Consider the following 17963-nt stretch of genomic DNA (forward strand, 5'->3'; position numbering starts at 1 on the left):
TTATCTACCTTTTTCCTACATGGTTCATATTTTTGGGATCGTATCTAAGAGCACTGCTTAATCCCAGATCACAAAGATTTACTGCTGAAAGATTTACAGCTTTAGCTGTTGTAATTGATGTTTATAGTCCACTGAAAATCATTATTAACATTATTTGTATATGGGGATAACAGGGGAATCTGTCTTTATTTTTCTGGGAGCTGATACTGGGCATTGTACCCAGGGCCTTCACACTGAGTTACAATTGTATTCGTATTTATTCACATTAAATTTGAGATAGTATCTTTCTGAATTCCACAGGCTGTCCTCAAATTTGTAAGCCTCCTGACTCAACCTTTCTAGAATTACAGGTGTGTTCCATCACACTTGGCTTATCGTCAATCATTATATGAAATTCACATTGAATATTTTGAAGAACTGAAGAAATGCCAACTACTTTCCAAAGTGGTTCTGTGGTCGCAGTGGATGAGAATTCCAGTTGATTTGGGGAATATTGCCATATAAAAATATTCAGTATGGTAATTCATTAAGATGGAAATTTTTCCATTTGTAGTTTCCAAGTTACTTGGTTCTAGACCTTTCACTGTGAACAATAATTTAATTAAGAATTCATTTTCCTTGGTTGCCTAGATCTATTCAGATTTTCTATTTTTTCTGATTCATTTTTGAAAGTTTGTATATTTAAAGAATTTGTTTATTTCATCTGTGGTATTAGCATTTGCTTATAATAACCCTTTACAATTTTGTAAATTTCTAAATAGTAGGTAGTATTATTTCCTTTGCTTTTGCTTTTAATAATTTATATTTTTTTCATTTTCCCATAGTCATGTGGTCTAGAGTTTTATCAGTTTTGTTGATCTTTTCAAAGAACAAAATTTTTAACTTGCTATTTTCCTATAATGTCTTTCACTGATTTCTTCTCAATGTCTCTTTTTATCTTTATTCTGCTTGGTTTGGATATAGCTTTATTTTTTAGTTTCTGAGGTTATTAATTTGAGAGATCTTTCTTTTTAAATATAGGTAGTTTTAGATGTAAATTTCTTCTAACTACCATGTTAGTTGCATCCCATTGGTTTTATGATATAGTGTTTCTGTTTATCTCAAAATAACTTTCCCTGGGAAAGTTATTCTTTTGAGCCCTTTGTTACTGAAGCGTGTGCTGTTTAATTTGCTTCTTGTGAATTTCCTGTTTTATTTCTTTCCTTCTGATATTTAATTCTGTTATAATTGACAAACTTTATATGATTTCAGTCTTTTCTAACATATGACTATCTATTTGTGGCCTGACATATGATACAACTCCGAGAAGTTCCGTTTGTACTTGAGACAAATGTTTGTTTTGCTGTTACTTGATACAGTGTTCTGTAGACATTTAAGTCCACTTTACTACATTTCAGGTCTTCTATTTCCTTGCTTTTAGATGATTATTCTGTATATTGCTGAAAGTTGACTATTGAAGTTATTGTATTTTCAATTGAAAATTTCTATCTCATTCTTTTACATAATTTTTGCTTCTTCCTTTATATTGCATTTGTAGAAGTAAGTTGCTCATATTTTCCATTAGTTTTTCAGCATGGGTTCTTATAGGTCTTTAAATATAATCGTAATAATTGACCTGTAGTCTTTGTCTAGTAAATCTAACATCTGACTTCCTCTGTGGCAGTGTCTATTGACTACTTTTTAAAATGTATATAAACCCTATTTTCCTCTTTAATTTTTGTAAATTTCTGTTTAAAAACTAGACATTTAAAGTAGCATAATCTGGTAACTCTGGAAATCAAGCAACCCCTCACTACTTGGAGCTTGTTGATATTTGTTACTACCCATTCGATTGTTGATGAATGCCACTGCTGTTTGCTTGGTTAGTGACTTTCTTGGGCTAATGTTGTAAAGTGCATCATTTGTTATGTGCAAACTTGGTGATCGAGTAATGATTAGATGATAATTTTCTCGAAGACCTTGAATCAATGCATCTCCAAACTTTTGTGGAGGTGTTCTGTTTGCACAATAGTATACACATTCATTGCTCTAATAGAATAACAACTCTGTCTTAATCTTTACTTCCTGTTAAGCAGAAGACTATATTATAACCTCAAGGTAAAAGATTAGTTCTTTAGTTCTTCCAAATTACTCTGAGATATAGGCACAGCCTTTCCTATGTACATGGCCAGCAATATGTGAGTCCTTTTCAGAGTCCCCAGTAATCATCTCATTCTTGTTTTTCCTTTTAAGATTTTTAGTTAACTTCTTAATAGCTACAACTGTTATCATCAGCTAGGTCAGCTGCAGTGTTGAATAATTTCCACTGTTTTCCACAAATACCCAGACATAAGACTTACCCAGAGCGAGTTTTGTATTAGGTCAGATAAAGACAAGTCCTAAGAATGAATCTTTACTTAGAGTTACTAGAAAGGTCAGTTGTAATACTTCTCTGGCAGTGGGAATGTTAGGAAACCTCAAACCCCTCTTCCCTCTCATTGTCTTTTGTTTGCTAATTTTTCCAGCTATACAGTTGTGAGCTTGTTGGTTTTCAATTCTATTTTGGAAAAAGCAAAAGATGATGGGGTTGGCACATCATAATTTTCCATAAAACTCGTGATATGTCAACTTTTAGTCATTTTTCCTGTACTCAAGTTTCTGTGAATGTGCCAAGACTTTGGTTAACCTCTACAGTTTCATACAGTTAATCTTAACCATTCTTGCAAATGTTCTCACCGTTTTTGTGAGTAGAAGAGTTTCTGGGATTTGTATTCTGCTGTTCTGGAAGTGTTATCTTTTCTTGTCTCAGTTGTGTCTTAGCATCCCTGAATAGAGCCACTCTGTTTCACACTAAGTTGCACATTTTAATAGTCTTCTTTTCAGTTTGCCTAGTGAATAAGCTCAACTTGTTCCTCAACTATCCAAAAACCTAGAGAAACTTTTTAAAATTTGTTTCTCTTTCTTTGTTGTATTCTCTCAACTCATTTTCAATCCATCACCAAATCCAGTGCATATTGATTCCTAAGTTATCCTCAAATCTACCCACTTTTTAGCATAACCAGGGATGGTATTATTGCTGGAGTTCTCATTATCTGGCTTCTGAGCACTGTAATCACCCTTTAATCCACTTGCTTCAAGGTCAGCCTCACCTTCTCATTTACCCAATATTGAAGTCCGTGTAATTTTTAAAACACAAAATGATCATGTTGCTTTTGGTTAAATCTTTTAAACTCTTTTCTGTTCTTTTAAGAAAAAGATGAACTTTCTGTGACATTGAATTATCTGTCTTCTCTCTTACCACAAGGTCTGTCATTCTCCCATCTGCCTGGACAGTTTCCCTCTTCTCTATATCTAGTGGACTTCTATTTACTTTTTGTCTTATTGGAAGTATGATGTAATCAATAAAGATTTCTTTCCAATTATCTGAGTAAATCTCAAAACACTGTTCACCTGTGTTTTCTAGAAATTATTATGGGGGCAGTTTCATATTTGTTCCTGTATTATTGAATCAGTATCTGTCTCATTTATCAGACTATTATGTCCATGAGGGTAGGGACCCTGGTTTTGCTCACAGTTGTGTCACCAGAGTTTTAGCACAATGGGAAATACAAATTTTAGAATCAATAAACATTTGCAAAATAAATGACTGTTGATAAATTATCTGTGATAAAGTTATATTGAAACAAGAAAATTAATCTCTTCCTTTTCAGATAAGAAGTTAAACACTATAGCTATTGATCATTCAAAGAAGTCAGTCTAAGTTTGTCTGATTTTCCTTCACCATTTTACACTTCACTGATAGAAATATTAGTTTTTAAAAAGTTTCAAACCATGATACAAGGAAAAAGCAAATGTGGAAAATGTATTAATCTAATTTAGAGTTGATCAGCATAACTATATTGAAATCATTTTGATACTTGCATAATGCATTGACTTTATATGTTTAGGTATTAATATATAGCACTAATAAGCTAATAAACATTTTCTACTTAACAATTATTCCCAGATCTAGCACTATGCAGTAAGATGAAATCACTTAATTATCTTGAGCTGAAGGCTAGCTGTGCTTTAAAAAAAATAATTTTAAGTCAAAGGCAGGGTGATTTTAAATGATTTTCTGTTATTTTTCAAAAGAAAAGCCTTTGAAAATATTGATTTGTGGTTAACTATATCCCCATGAATGTCTTTTGGTGGGAATTTCATTAGGGTCCTAAATGACTGAATTGCTTCTTTATATTTGTGTAGATTGAAAAAGCAATTTCCTGAAAATTGAATCAGGGTCTATCCCTGTGGCTCTAGTGTCAGTGAGGCACAGTTCTAATGATTCACTTTTCTGACATGACCTCTTATTGTCCTTATGCAAAATCAGTTTCCATATCAGAAAGATTGTTGACTTCACTTAGTTTAGCTTAAAATTGTCATTTTAGAGCTAATTATGTTGTTATATATATATATATATATATATATATATATATATTATTTTTTTTTGTCTTTTTCCTTTTTATCGGTACCAGGGATCAAACTCACAACTGCCTGCTTGCAAGGCAGGCGCTTATGCCGCTGAGCTAAATCCCCAGCCCCTCATTGCTTAACTTTTAAAAAGCACTCCAACTTTGGCAATGTCTAGCATAAACTGTGTTGGTCTTAGATTTATTTTTGGTGTAGAATTGCCCTTGCGTTATATGCTGAACATTTTCTGCCCAGAGACAGTTATTTCTTAGGAAATATGGTGTGTGTGATTTACAGTATTTTTTCCTTTAATGTAGGAATTGTTTCCTTTATTATTACGTTGATGTTTTCCTTTAAATATACAAATGAAATACTGTTTCACTGCATTGCTTACTAGAGTATCCCAGTCGTTATACTATATAGTTTTTTGATTTTCCCAAAAACAATTACTGATTTTACATTTGTGTCCTTCTCTTTCTTTTGTGTACTAGTCTAAAGACCCTCTAAGTGACTTTATTATATCCTGAGTATGATTGTTATTTCCTGCTATTTTTGTCTTTTCTACTTCAATCAAGATTCTTATTTCTTTAGCATTTTTATGATAGGAATCCATTAGTTGTCATTGTAAAAAGCTGCACACGTTTTCTGGTAAAATATTTTAATAAATAATATAACTGTGAGAATAAACATATTTAAAATGTTTCATTCATTTTATTTTGCTTTGTTAAAATAATTTCTACAACTCAGGATGTAACATATGGCTATCTAAATAACTTTTGAGCATTTTCTATCATATTTTAAAATAAATGTTTAATTTTACAGTAGTTTTAGATTTACAAAATGATTATAAAACTAATACAACATTAACAACTCCCTCACAGTTTCCTTTCCCTCTTAACAGTTTACATTAGTACGATAAATTTGTTATAATTAATTTGACAAAGTATTGCCACATTATCATTAACTGACATTCATAGTTTATTCAGATTCTGTTTTTACAACATAACCCAGGATCGCTACCAGGAAACTACATTGTATTATTTATGTGTTAGTCTTTTCTTAATGATGGCAGGTCTCTGAGTTTCCCAGTTTTTGATGACCTTAACATTTTTGAGGTATACTGGTCAAATATTTTGTAGAATATTTCTCATTTGAATTTTTAAAATATATTTCTGATAATTAGAACTACATTATATATTTTGTAGAAGAAGACTGCGGAGGAAAAGCCCCCTTCTCCTCACATCATATCAAGGAAAGATAGAGACCATCGATCTGACTAATTTCTGCTTTTGTTAGCCCTGATCATTTTGTTGGGGTAGTGTTTGTGGATTTCTCCACCACAAGGCATTACTTTCCCTCCTCATTTCCATACTCTTTGAAAGACTGAGGGAGTTGACAATTAGGCTTCACCTTCCTGAGTGTTCAGTTTTTAATTACTTGAAATTCCTTGCTTGCTTGTTCTTTCTTCTTCAAACATTTATTTATAGAGATGGAATCATGAGTATATTGATATGGAATCATGTACATTAATATTTTGCTCATAATCTATTTCTATTACTATTTATTGTCTTAAACTGCTACAGCTTTGGCTATAGGGAGCACTTTTGTTTAACTCTGTGTCCAGTTGACACAACTCTAAGATAACTTTTGTGGGCCATCTATTTTTAATCACTTCTTACTTTCAAGGAGGATGCTCAATCTCATTTTGTGTTATTTCTGTCTTAGTCTTGGAATCAGTCATTTCTCCAGAGAGCTTTAGTTCCATCTCTGAAAGAATGGTGTTAGAAATCACCACCTGGTAACTAGGTATCCTATCATGTTTTCTTAAATAAAACAAAAAGGCCAATGATTTTTGAATTTCTGCAATACTCTGAAGAAGAGGTAAGCAAATATTTTCAGTGAAGGGGACAATCACAAGTATCTTAGGTTTTGCAGCCATTTGGTTTTTGTTATTACTGTTAAACTATTTTTGAAACAAACAAAAAAGACATCCATTGACAATATTAAACAACTCGTGTGGTTGGGTTCTAATAACATTTTATCTTCAAAAATAGGTAACAGGCTGAATTTGGCCAACATTGCATAGTTTGTTTACCCTGATACAACGTCTATGTGTGGTTTGTATGTATGCATGTGAAGGAGAATGTGAAAGAGAGAAAAAAAGAACAGGATGAAGGGGATAAGGGGAGGAGGAGAGGTAGAGAAAATTAGAAAATCCTTAAAGAAAGATACAGATTGAGCTCAAGTGATCTGTTTATAATGCCAGTGCTTTGCTCTCTATTCTATTCATGTCAGTGACTCTTCAAATTATATTTCAGTACTTCTTGGTGGTTTCTCTTTCTAGCTTTTGGAAAGTAGTAGAATATCTCGTGTATAGAATAATTAGCTTTCTCACAAGATGAAAGTGTAACAGCCATGCTGGTTCCATAGATTACATCTCAGTGTGAATCTCTGTTTTAGTCATGCATTATACAGTTATGTACTTTATTAATGAAAAGATCAACTTACTCAAAAAATATATTTACTGAAAAATGTTGCTGGAGTCGTTCAAAGTAAAGACATTTTGCAAATAACACGGTTATGACTGTCTGTGTATCTATGTAATTTTGTAATGAGAAGCCTCTCATTTGGCAGCAAAACTAGCAGTGAAGATGACAAATTTAACAACTGTGTTATCCAAAGTCTGACAGACAGAAATTATGGGGAAAGGTGGATGTGGCCATTTATAAAAATTTCTTTCTTTCTTTCTTTCTTTCTTTCTTTCTTTCTTTCTTTCTTTCTTTCTTTCTTTCTTTCTTTCTTTCTTTGGATATGGCAATTTAAAGATAGACCAAAACTCATAAAGAAAATGTAGGATGAGCAGCAGAGTAAACTTAGCAAACTTAAATCTAAATCAGGCTGATCCTTTATACAATGTAAGTCATTGTTGGGTCAAATAGTTTCCCTTTACATTGACTCTGTCTTCTCTATATCATTTTTTGTGTTATTTCCCTACTTTAAGCCTTCACTTTCATAGGTTCCTATATGAATTGGTAGTCCTGATCCTTAAATTCACTGATAAGAGTACTTCTTACCAAGGCAGGCCAGCTATGAGAAATAAACTGTCTTTGCTTCAGCTGTGCAACAAGTTTAACTGTGGAGTATATTTTTTCTCCTTCAAATTGTTGTAAGTCATGGATAATCAATAGAATGCTGAAAAAAGACAATATATTAATGATAAATCACAGAATATTTCTAGAGATGTTTGTGTTTTTTTTAGGGTATAAGAGCTCTCCCATTATTGATCATGCATTTTTCTAATTGTTTAAAAATCTATTCTCCAATATACCAGTGATCTCTCTTAGACTAGCTTAAAAAGAATTAAACCTCTCCCCACATTAGGTCATTGATCAGTGATGAAGATAAATCTACAGCAGAGTAGTTAAACAAGACAGCAGTTTATATAACCATTGATCGTTTGCTATGTACAGTGCTGGTGTATGGGCAAAGTCTGTGGGGGAAAATATTGGAGTAGTGAATAGGAAAAATTGAGTAGAAAAGTAATACTCTGGCATTTCTGTGTCTAACTAATGTTTCAAAATATAGTAATAACATATTACTGTAAGTTGTAATAATAGCACTAGTGAATGCACACTTTGGTAAACAAACTACTGTAGATAATTCAGTTGCAAAGGGACTTAACATAGATAAAAGTTGCTGTGTGTGCAGTGGAGCGGGGGTGGTGAAAAAAATAGAGGTTCGCTGCTCCAGAGATGCTTCTTCTGAGCTGCAGCCCTGCGTGTCCACATTTTGGCTGTGGGCTCAGGCCCCAGTGTTATTGTAGATGAGTGGAAATCTAGAGGCCTCAATCCAGTGAAGTATCATCTGACAATACTCACTCTGCTGAAGGCACCCTAAAGGAATGAGAAAATGGCATAATTTTTTCTTATTTTCTCCTATCTCTGAACCCAGACAGTAAGAACATAATTTGCAATTTACCAGTCCTATAATTTGCAGATGAACATAAAAGGGCAAGAATAGAGTTTATGCTCAGAGGAAACATAGCTGAAATGCGTACAGTATGATAGGCATTGTCTTAAGTATGCTAACATAGATAGTCATTTAATTTTTATAGCAATTCTTGTGATAGATGCTTCATCCTTATTTTACTGATGGGAAAACTGAGGCATAAGGAAGCTAGGTAATATGATCAAGTCCATGAAGCTATTCTAAAATGGAATTAGGATTGGAATCCTGGCAGTATAAGTCTACAGTATGTATTTACAGTCCTTGTACTGCAATTCAACAAACACAAAGGCTCTACACTCTCATTTTTTGAAAAGGAAATCTAGTCTCTTCCAGGCTCTCCCTCTGAGAGTTTTAGGCAATTGCTGTATTCCTGAGCTACACTGCTACCCTACAAGAGTTTTGATACGCATTGCCCAGGAATTTAATATGACCCTTCACTTGCCATTTGTTACTGGCCAAGCTACATGGCTCCTCCTCTATGTGTTCCCAACAATGTCATTAAGTATTTTATACTGTTTCCCCCAGTCACCTTCTTATGCTATTGCTTTTACCACTACAGTGACTCTAGTATGAGAACAAACACTTTCCTTTCCCTTTCTCTGCATGTCTAATGTGAGTATCTCACTTCAAATTGGAACAGACCGTTAATATCCTGTTACACAATTAAAGATGAAGTTATAAACACTTGGCAATAGTTTACTGAGCCCTTGAAACCAAGACAGACTGTAAAAACACAGCAGATTACAATTATTATAAAACAAGGTTATTTTTTGGAGGGTACAAGTCCAGGCCCATTACTAGGGAATCCCAATCATAGGAACCTCCTGGCCTGATTTCTGGGCTGTCTACACTATCTGGGGCCAGGTCTCTTAGCCCCTGGGATGTTTCTGAGTCATTTTTATCAGAATCCATGCACAAACTTCAGTTAATGAAGGAATCATTTTACTTCAGTTTAAGACTGAGTAAGGCTGAGTTTTCTAGACATTGTTTTATTTTCTTTACTAAGAAAAAGGGTTCAAAACTTCGGATATAAAAGGACATCCACATTTCCTTCCTGAGACATACCAGAGTGCTGTCTAACAGATCTTCCCCAAGCTTGTCAAATTCCCTAAGATTCTTTTTTGTTTGATTTAGTATTTACAATTGATAAAGCTTCAGACTCTTGTGCAGTTAGATTTAACCTTTAGAAGACTGTTAAATTGCAAATGATTTTTGTCCAGTTGAAACGCAAATGATTCTGTGTGATAGGAAAAAAAACATAACCCCAAAGGTTACTTTTTATGGTGCTGAAGGACATTAAACAGTTTTCTATTTAATTTAATGATGCCATTTCAGCACCATTTTTCTCTCTGTGACCAAATGTACTTTGGTTATTCCTGTATACCATTGAACCAGTTTAACCTTTGGCTTAATCTGTCATTAAAGCTTTTGACCTGGTCTTACTTTGTGTTTTTATGAGTTATATTTTTAACTTTCAAAAAATTATACCTTAACACTCTAATTGGTTTAGCTACATGATCAGTAAAAATAGCAAAGTCCACTGCATCAGGGCAAACCTTACCATCAGGTTTACACAGTTATCTGTGAGGTTTGGAAAATATTACAAACATAGGCCTGCATACAATGTGACTTAATAATTGCATGTTATAAATGAGGATTATATGTTATTAAATGAAATATATTCCTTACTTCTTCTTTAATCTTCATAGCAAAGATATTGAAAATATGTATTAAGAAATCATCCACATCTCTTATTACTGAAGGCTAGTAAAATATAAAAATGACAAAATTTAACTACTATAAAACCCAATGTTGATTGTTTCACTGAATAGAGGATGGAACTGGGATAAATTATAAAATGTACATATAAATTATTTTATTCTTTCATGTATCTTTTCTTACCTTAATGTCAATAATATTGGCTATTAAGTATAATGATCATTATTTATATTATAATAATTTGTAATATAATGACAGTAATGCCAAGTTAGACAACTTTCCGGAATCATCATAGTACTTAGAGCTTATTTGTTTTAATAATTGTATTTTAGGAAAATATGCCTGGAATTTCTAATAAAACTGTAAAATAATACTTAGAATAGTGAACAAAACTATATGTTCCAACACTTTAATGGGAGTGATATTTAAAAATTAATACCTACCAAAAATTGTCATAACAATTTACATAATTTTATGTTATGCATTTCAAGATTTTTACATATCCTAATGCAAAATCTAGAGCTATACTAGTTTCTTGACTTCATCCTAATCTTTAATGCTAGGATATTATGAAGGAAATTTAAATTAGTATATAATCCTTAATTTGTCCATGTACTTTCTATGAAGATGATACCTTGAATTTATTTGCCACAGAAATTAATGTCAGTATTGTTTTATGTGAATCTTCATCTATATAGCCATGCAAATATTATCAAGTATTTAATTGTAAAGTACAACTGGTCATTTGTATTGCATATTTCATAAATATTTTAATTTTTTGAAATAACCTATTTTAAACTGTCTGAAATTGAAATAGCTAACCTTAAATTTGTTTACATTTTCAAGTTTTTGTCAGCATTATCAATGGCATGCAATAGTTTATACTAAGCAACATTAGAGAGCACAACTTCAAAACTTATTTAATTTTCTTTTAAGGACCTGTAGTTCACTATTTTTATTGTTCTGATTCAAAAGATTATTTTAATGCACTTAATATCTTCTATCATTTATATTGAACCTAGAAGAGATTTTTAATGTACTAATCATTTTCTGCAATTAGATTCGTACATTGCATACACAATAATTTAAGCATTCTCAAAGCATCACATTCAAATTCAAGTTATATTGAGTAATAATGAAGCCTCAAGTTCTTGTGGTGACAAAAAGGTATGTCATGCTGTCTCAAAGATAGTTTTATATTTATGTACATCCCATGGACCTCTCAGATCTATTATAAAATTGGTCAAAAAAGACGTTTGTGCTTAAGACCAATTCCTCATGATTTATACCTTTAAAATTGCCTTCATTTAATAAGCAATGGTTCTATGTAATGTTTAAATGAGATAATATACAGAAATTCCACAAATCATTCCAAAAAAAAAAAAAAAAAGAGCAAGATCTTCAAAGATCTCTTCTTAGCATGCCTTGAGTTTAGGGTGTATTTTTATCATTCACATCTTGAGAACCTTCTGTTGGTTTCCTTAACTCTTCTACTGTATCTCATTTTCACAATATGCAGTTGTTATTTTCAATGTACTGAGGAGTGGTTAAAAGGTGACCTTTGGTATTTATTTCATAAAATTCTTCAAAAACCATTTCCCCTTGAGCATAGTTGAAGCCACATTGCTTTGTACCGGTTCAAAGTAGGCCTAAACATAGCACGGAAACGATCATAGGTTTTTGGTTATAGCAATAGGATATATTCTTATCATTAGCAAATATTTAGCACTATTTCGTGTTTGCTCTTCCCAGTATTTTAACTGATTTAATAAAAAATCATCATGTTTTAAAATTTGAATTAAATATTACACATCCTGACATTAATACAACTGTCCTGCTTCTGATGTTAATTTTCAGTTGAGTGCCCCTGTGAATATCTGGTGGTGTACTTCATCAACTTAAGTCTAAACAAGCACTGTGTGCTAGAAATATGATGTTTCATATGTCATTTTGAATTTGCTATTTGTCATAATGAGAAAAGTGACATTAATTTTAATAATATATTAATTTTAGTACACAAATCTGAAAATAATGTCATTTCAACGTATAATCAATGTAAGATATTATTCAGATGTATTACATTCTAATTATTAAGATGCATTGCATCTTCTTTTAAGATGTATTATTACATTGCATCTATAGCACGTTAGACCAGCATTGGCTACTGATTACCATATTGTATTGCATAGATAAAAGCAAAATTATATTCAAATTTAAGAGAAATATGGAATGTTATATTGTAAAATATCATTTCAGCCTCTTAGCAATTTCCTATTGTTATAGGCAGCTGAGTTAGTTAAAAATACAGGCAGTGACACAGTGCTAGGTCCTTGATGGAACCAGTGCAGATACCTGGAGACTGGGGAGAGGTGGGGACTGAGGCCTCCTGCTGTGGGCCAGGCCTCAAGACAAAAGACCAAACAAATGCACCCATATCCTAAACAGTTCCTGTCCTCCTAGGGAAGAGTCACTGTTCTTTAAGAATGCCTGCTTTCTACCCGACTGGCTTCCCCATTTGTCCCTAATGTAATCAGTTTTACCTGAACTATTGATCTTATCAGCTAACTATAGTTAGGTCCCACCTTATGCCCATCTGCCTTGTGAGCTCCCAGTCTTCCCCCACCTTGAACCTATGATTTTACTCTATAAAAGTCCCTGGAAAAGACAGAGTCCTTAGCAACCCACTCGGGCCCCCTTCTGTCTCTCTTTGAAAGGATTTTGTCCTAGATACGAAATTATGGTAGTGGGAGGCGGGACCAAGGGATGTTTATCTTGAGGTCACTTCCCCCTTCTCCTATGACAGCTTCCTTTTCCCTTTTACCAGTGGCCCCCAAAAAGTCCCAATCTGCTGCTCTGATGTCACCAATGCCCGCCTAAGGGCAACCCCCAGTCAGAGGTTATATGTGTACATCCCATACCCCATGTCCCTATCAGAAGATGCCTGGCCCTCTTTGGGGCTCAGGGTCATTGGGCTCTTCTCCACGTCCTTGGAATAAAGGCTATTGTTTCTTTACATTTTTTTCTCTTTCCTTTTGCCGAAAACCCTATGATCTTCAGACAGAAGCTTTCTTTCTCTCAATAAACACATTGTACTCTTCACCTCCGTTGTTCCTAAAATTCATTCTTCCATTTTAGAGAACACGAACAAGGCAGACATAGTAGGTTGGGCATCTCATTCCCCTATATCAGTAGCATTTCATGTTTTGAGTACACTCCTAGAACTGCAAATGGGAATAAAAATGATCCTTCATTACCTGGGAAGAGTACTTTGTTAGGTAAGACCTTAGTGCACACCTAATAGATAAGTTAGTGTGACAGTCGGCTAACCTTGTATTACCCTTAAGCTTGCAAGTAAACAATACCCTTGGAAGTAAGTCAGTCTTAATCTTCAGTAGTAGCACAACACAAAAACCTGCATACTTCACAGCAGTTACGTTTTTCTGGACATAGGGCAAGGACATGAAAGAGTCTTCTTTGATTCAGTCAGTGTACGAAATACATAGAGCCATTTAAAATGCTAGACCTTCCGTTTAATTCGTGGTTAGAGTTCATAAATTGTAACTCTAAGTATCTGGGACTCAGCTCTTTATATTTATATTTTGTGAACTACCCAAAGAGGAATGGAATACTCCATCCCAACAAAATACAGTATTCAGAAATAGAGCTCAGATTAAAAAGATCCAAATCATTTCCCTCAAGAATAAGGAACAGGAAGCAGAACACATGCTTCATTTATGTGTAACTAAGTAAGCTAATAAAATGATCCTCTTCCCCGTACAAAGTAATTTGTGCTCTAAGGGGCTATTCAGATTATACCATTTTCTCCCAAGTTCCTTTCCAAGTCTCCTTTTCTAATTTTATCTGGTTTAAGAATATAACTAACGTTTTCAAAACTGAAACCTAAGTCATTAATAAGCAATTTTGCTAAGTCCTTCCTTTATTCCTATAAGCATATTTTATTTTATATCTGCTCCATTCCAGATACTGTTCTAGTTGCTAACAGTAAAAGTGCAAAACCATCCTTTTATTAGTCAGTGGCAATGATACTTCTTTTTCTGGATTATTTATTTGCTCAAGTGAAAATCTGGCTGTAGACAAGGTGCCTTGGGAGCCCAGAGGAAGGATCTATTAGAGAGACAAGCTGGCGTAGCAACCATTCCTAGAGCTATTTCTCCAGGGCCATGAAAATTAAATTCAATTCCCCACATTAATCTACATTCATTTTCTGAGTACTGGTGACCTTGAGATCACGAATAGCCACAATTTAACTAGGGTTTGGACCCAGCTGGAACTCCCTCAAGTAATGCACTAAAAAGCCATGAAAAAATAAATAAATTCTACCAAATTATAGCCACATTCTTACAATCCTCACCACTACCCCTCTTGCATACAGTTGCTTAATTCTGATGGGCAGATCAATGGATTGCCTGTTTTTGGATAACTTGTATCATCACTCCTCTTTATTTATAGGTGAGCTGATGGATTGAAAATAACTCCATTAAGATTGATGATAACACAATAGCTTTAAAAATTAACATTGCAAACATAATTTATTAACTGGGGACAGACTATAGAGCAGAAAGACATAGATGTGTTTCTAGGCTTAAATCCAACAGTCCACAAAACATGCTAGTGAATCCTAGTTTATAGGGATTTATAGGACTTACTAGAGTGACAAAATATAATAAAGTTAAGAAAGAAAATCAATAGTATTTATTCTGAACAGCCTGAATCATAACATGATAAACTGCTGATTCCCTTTGAAAAAATATTTATAATTTTTCCTTTGGGTTCAAGAATAAACATATTGTTAAATGTTCATCCTTAAAGCTTCTCTAAAACAATTGTTAATCATATTTATGTGTATAAATATGTATTATACACTTTCTAGTAATTCAAAGCATGGTCACAAATATCACAGTTTTCTTCACAATAGTTCCTATTATACACAGAGGGAGTTTATTCATCACTTTTGTGGAAATAGAAAATCTGAGGAAAAATAGATTAAATGAATAAAGACAATAGACATTGTGTCAGTGATAGGAGAGGAAACCTCCAAAAAGGGAAGGTGGTAGCCATTGTTAATTTCCTATTATCTTGTTTTGAAGTCCTGCTTCATTTTCATTGTTCTGTTTTGGTTAGTTTTATTCTATTTTGTATTGTTTGAATTTATTATATCTGATGGTACAGACAGCTGTTTCAAAGATAACAAGATATATTGTGGTAACCATCATTGATTTCCTATTATCTTGTTTTGGAGTCCTGTATTGCATTCATTGTTTTGTTTTGATTGCCTGTATTCTGTTTTATTTTGTTTGGTTTTATTCCCTTTAAAATAAAATAAAGACAGTCATTTATTGATTTTTAGCTTTAAATACCTATAAAACAAAACAACGTTTAACTTACAATTTATTTTTGAAAATAATGTTTTCCCAGATGTTTTAAAGACAATACTTATTGCCTTAGACTTTTTCTGATAATTGTAAAAGGTAGTTTTCAGTTCCCCAGAGGCTCATATTTTATTTCTTGAGATTTAATCCACATTCAAATAATGTCTGAGTGTTATCATTGGCCAATAACTAATGGAGAAACTTCAGTAATTTTTGTGTCATATATGAAAATTTGAGTGATTAATTTATAGATAAGTGTCAAAAATACAATTCATATATCTTGGTAATCTTTGCTACACTAAACATACCTAACACATTCACTTTTAAATATGTCATGCTGAGAGGATGTAAAAGAACTAATATGCAATTCAGATTACTTTTACAACCTTGGTTTAGAAGAAAAAAAAGGGGGAAAGTCAATATGTTTTAGCTACAAAAAGAAACAATAAAAATGTAGAATATAAATAAATAGTCTCTGAAGCTTGCCTTCCTGGACTCTCTGATCTTTCGAGGCCAGCCATGTGGAACAGAGTGACTTGTGATTTGCCCAGGGCTGTGCCACAAACCTGCCAACCCACGTTCCAGCATTTGGCTCTCTCCTCTTCTTTCCTTCCATTATTGGCACTATATTATTTTCATTTTATTATTTTTGCTGATCTTAACATATGAAAGCTTTGTAAAAAAATATCAGAGAGAAGATAAATCTTCACTTCCACTTCCTTTTAAAGACAGCGGTTCTGTATGTATAATTTCATCATTATCCAGAGAATTCTCCATCTCCTCAACATAGTTTCTCTGAGAGGACTCTTTAAATCTGCATGGTTAACCCTTTATGAGTTTGCATTTCTGTGGTGACAACCTGCACATTTTCTCCTGTATTGATAGTCTCTTGAGCCAGCCATGAAGCTGCCCAATCTGTGTCCCAGTAAATACTGAAGAGTGACTTAGACATAATAGAGGATTGTGTCCAAGGGCATAAACTGATGCACTGGTGAAATATTTAAATGGAAGTTGAAGGGCACCAGGGATGTAAAGTATCTAACACAGTGCCTAAGCAGCACATAAAAAGTTCCAAAAACACTTTTTACCCTACCTTTCCTTCCTTCAAATTGTAAGTTTAGCTAAACCATTGTTCAGTCAGTAGAGTGTCCTAATCTGCATTAGCATGCATGAGAAATGTGGAGAGAACTGTTATTCTTCTGCGAAAAAAGACTCAAACTTGGTCTCCCAGCACCTCAGAGAGGCTTAACCCCACCGCGTATTATGCTTGTTGAACACTGCAGATTGCACACTAGCTTCTCTAAATGGCTGTTTCCTTTGCTGTCAACACAGAACAAAATATCTTTGGTACTACATGGCACTTAAGCTTCCTCTCATTGACACTTGAAAATTTGATTTTGATAAGAATGATTCTCTTTCTTAAAGCTGTCAATAAATGCACTGTAATAAAAATGAGAAGAGTCAGTGAATATCATCCTGATGACATTTTCAGATCTGAAGTGAATTGGCTTTCCATGTCTCCCTACCTGGAGCATCACTCAGAGCCAAAGGCAGAGACTCAGAGAGCAGAATGATTCATCACATTCCTAAACCCCTGTTGTTCTGACAGAAATTATTTTTATTGTATTTGGACAAGGCCTGCATATTGGAGGTGAAACATAGGAGCTTATGGCAAAAGAGGAACTAGTGGCAATTTGGCTATTTGTTCCTTCCAAATTTACTATCGTCTTTGGGGGTCAGTTTTCTGTCTTTCTTTTTTTTTTTTTTTTTTTTTGTCTTTTTCATTTTTATTGGTACCAGGGATTGAACTCATGACCACCTGCTTGCAAGGCAGGTGCTTATGCCACTAAGCTAAATCCCCAGCCCCCAGTTTTCTGTCTTTCAATCGTTTTCTTTTTGTTTAATACAGGATTCATTCAATTTGAGCTTACGTGAAGGAACACACACACATTTTTATATCACATTATAATGTTTGGGAGACGCACTGACCTTCAGTGGAGAGTGAACCCATCTCCCAAGCACTGCACAGCTTGCCACTTGGTTTCATTGCTTTTGTATCCCTTACTATTTTCCAACATTTTCTATTTCATTTGGTTTTCTGTTACTGTTTGGTGTCTCCATAACAGCAAAGACTGCAGCATAGAGAGGACATCCTAACTTATTATGGTCATAAAATAAACATTTGCTGAATGAATAAATGAATTTGCTAAATGTTTTAGAGGTTTCCTCTTCATGAAAGTGATTATCATTGTCAATCTGATGTGTTTTGGTTTCGAATTATAGACACTTTCCTGGTAAATAATGAACCAGCCCTGCTCCTCTCAGGCTTTTGCTTCTTTTCTTGAAAAGGGAACCATAGTAACTGAGTCCTCTGCATTTCTTAAGACTTATGACAACTGCCCATTATCTTTAGTATCA

Source organism: Cavia porcellus, unplaced genomic scaffold (genome assembly GCF_034190915.1).
Source record: "Cavia porcellus strain 051 isolate PalLab524CR breed Dunkin Hartley unplaced genomic scaffold, mCavPor4.1 scaffold_8, whole genome shotgun sequence".
Classification (NCBI taxonomy): domain Eukaryota; kingdom Metazoa; phylum Chordata; class Mammalia; order Rodentia; family Caviidae; genus Cavia; species Cavia porcellus.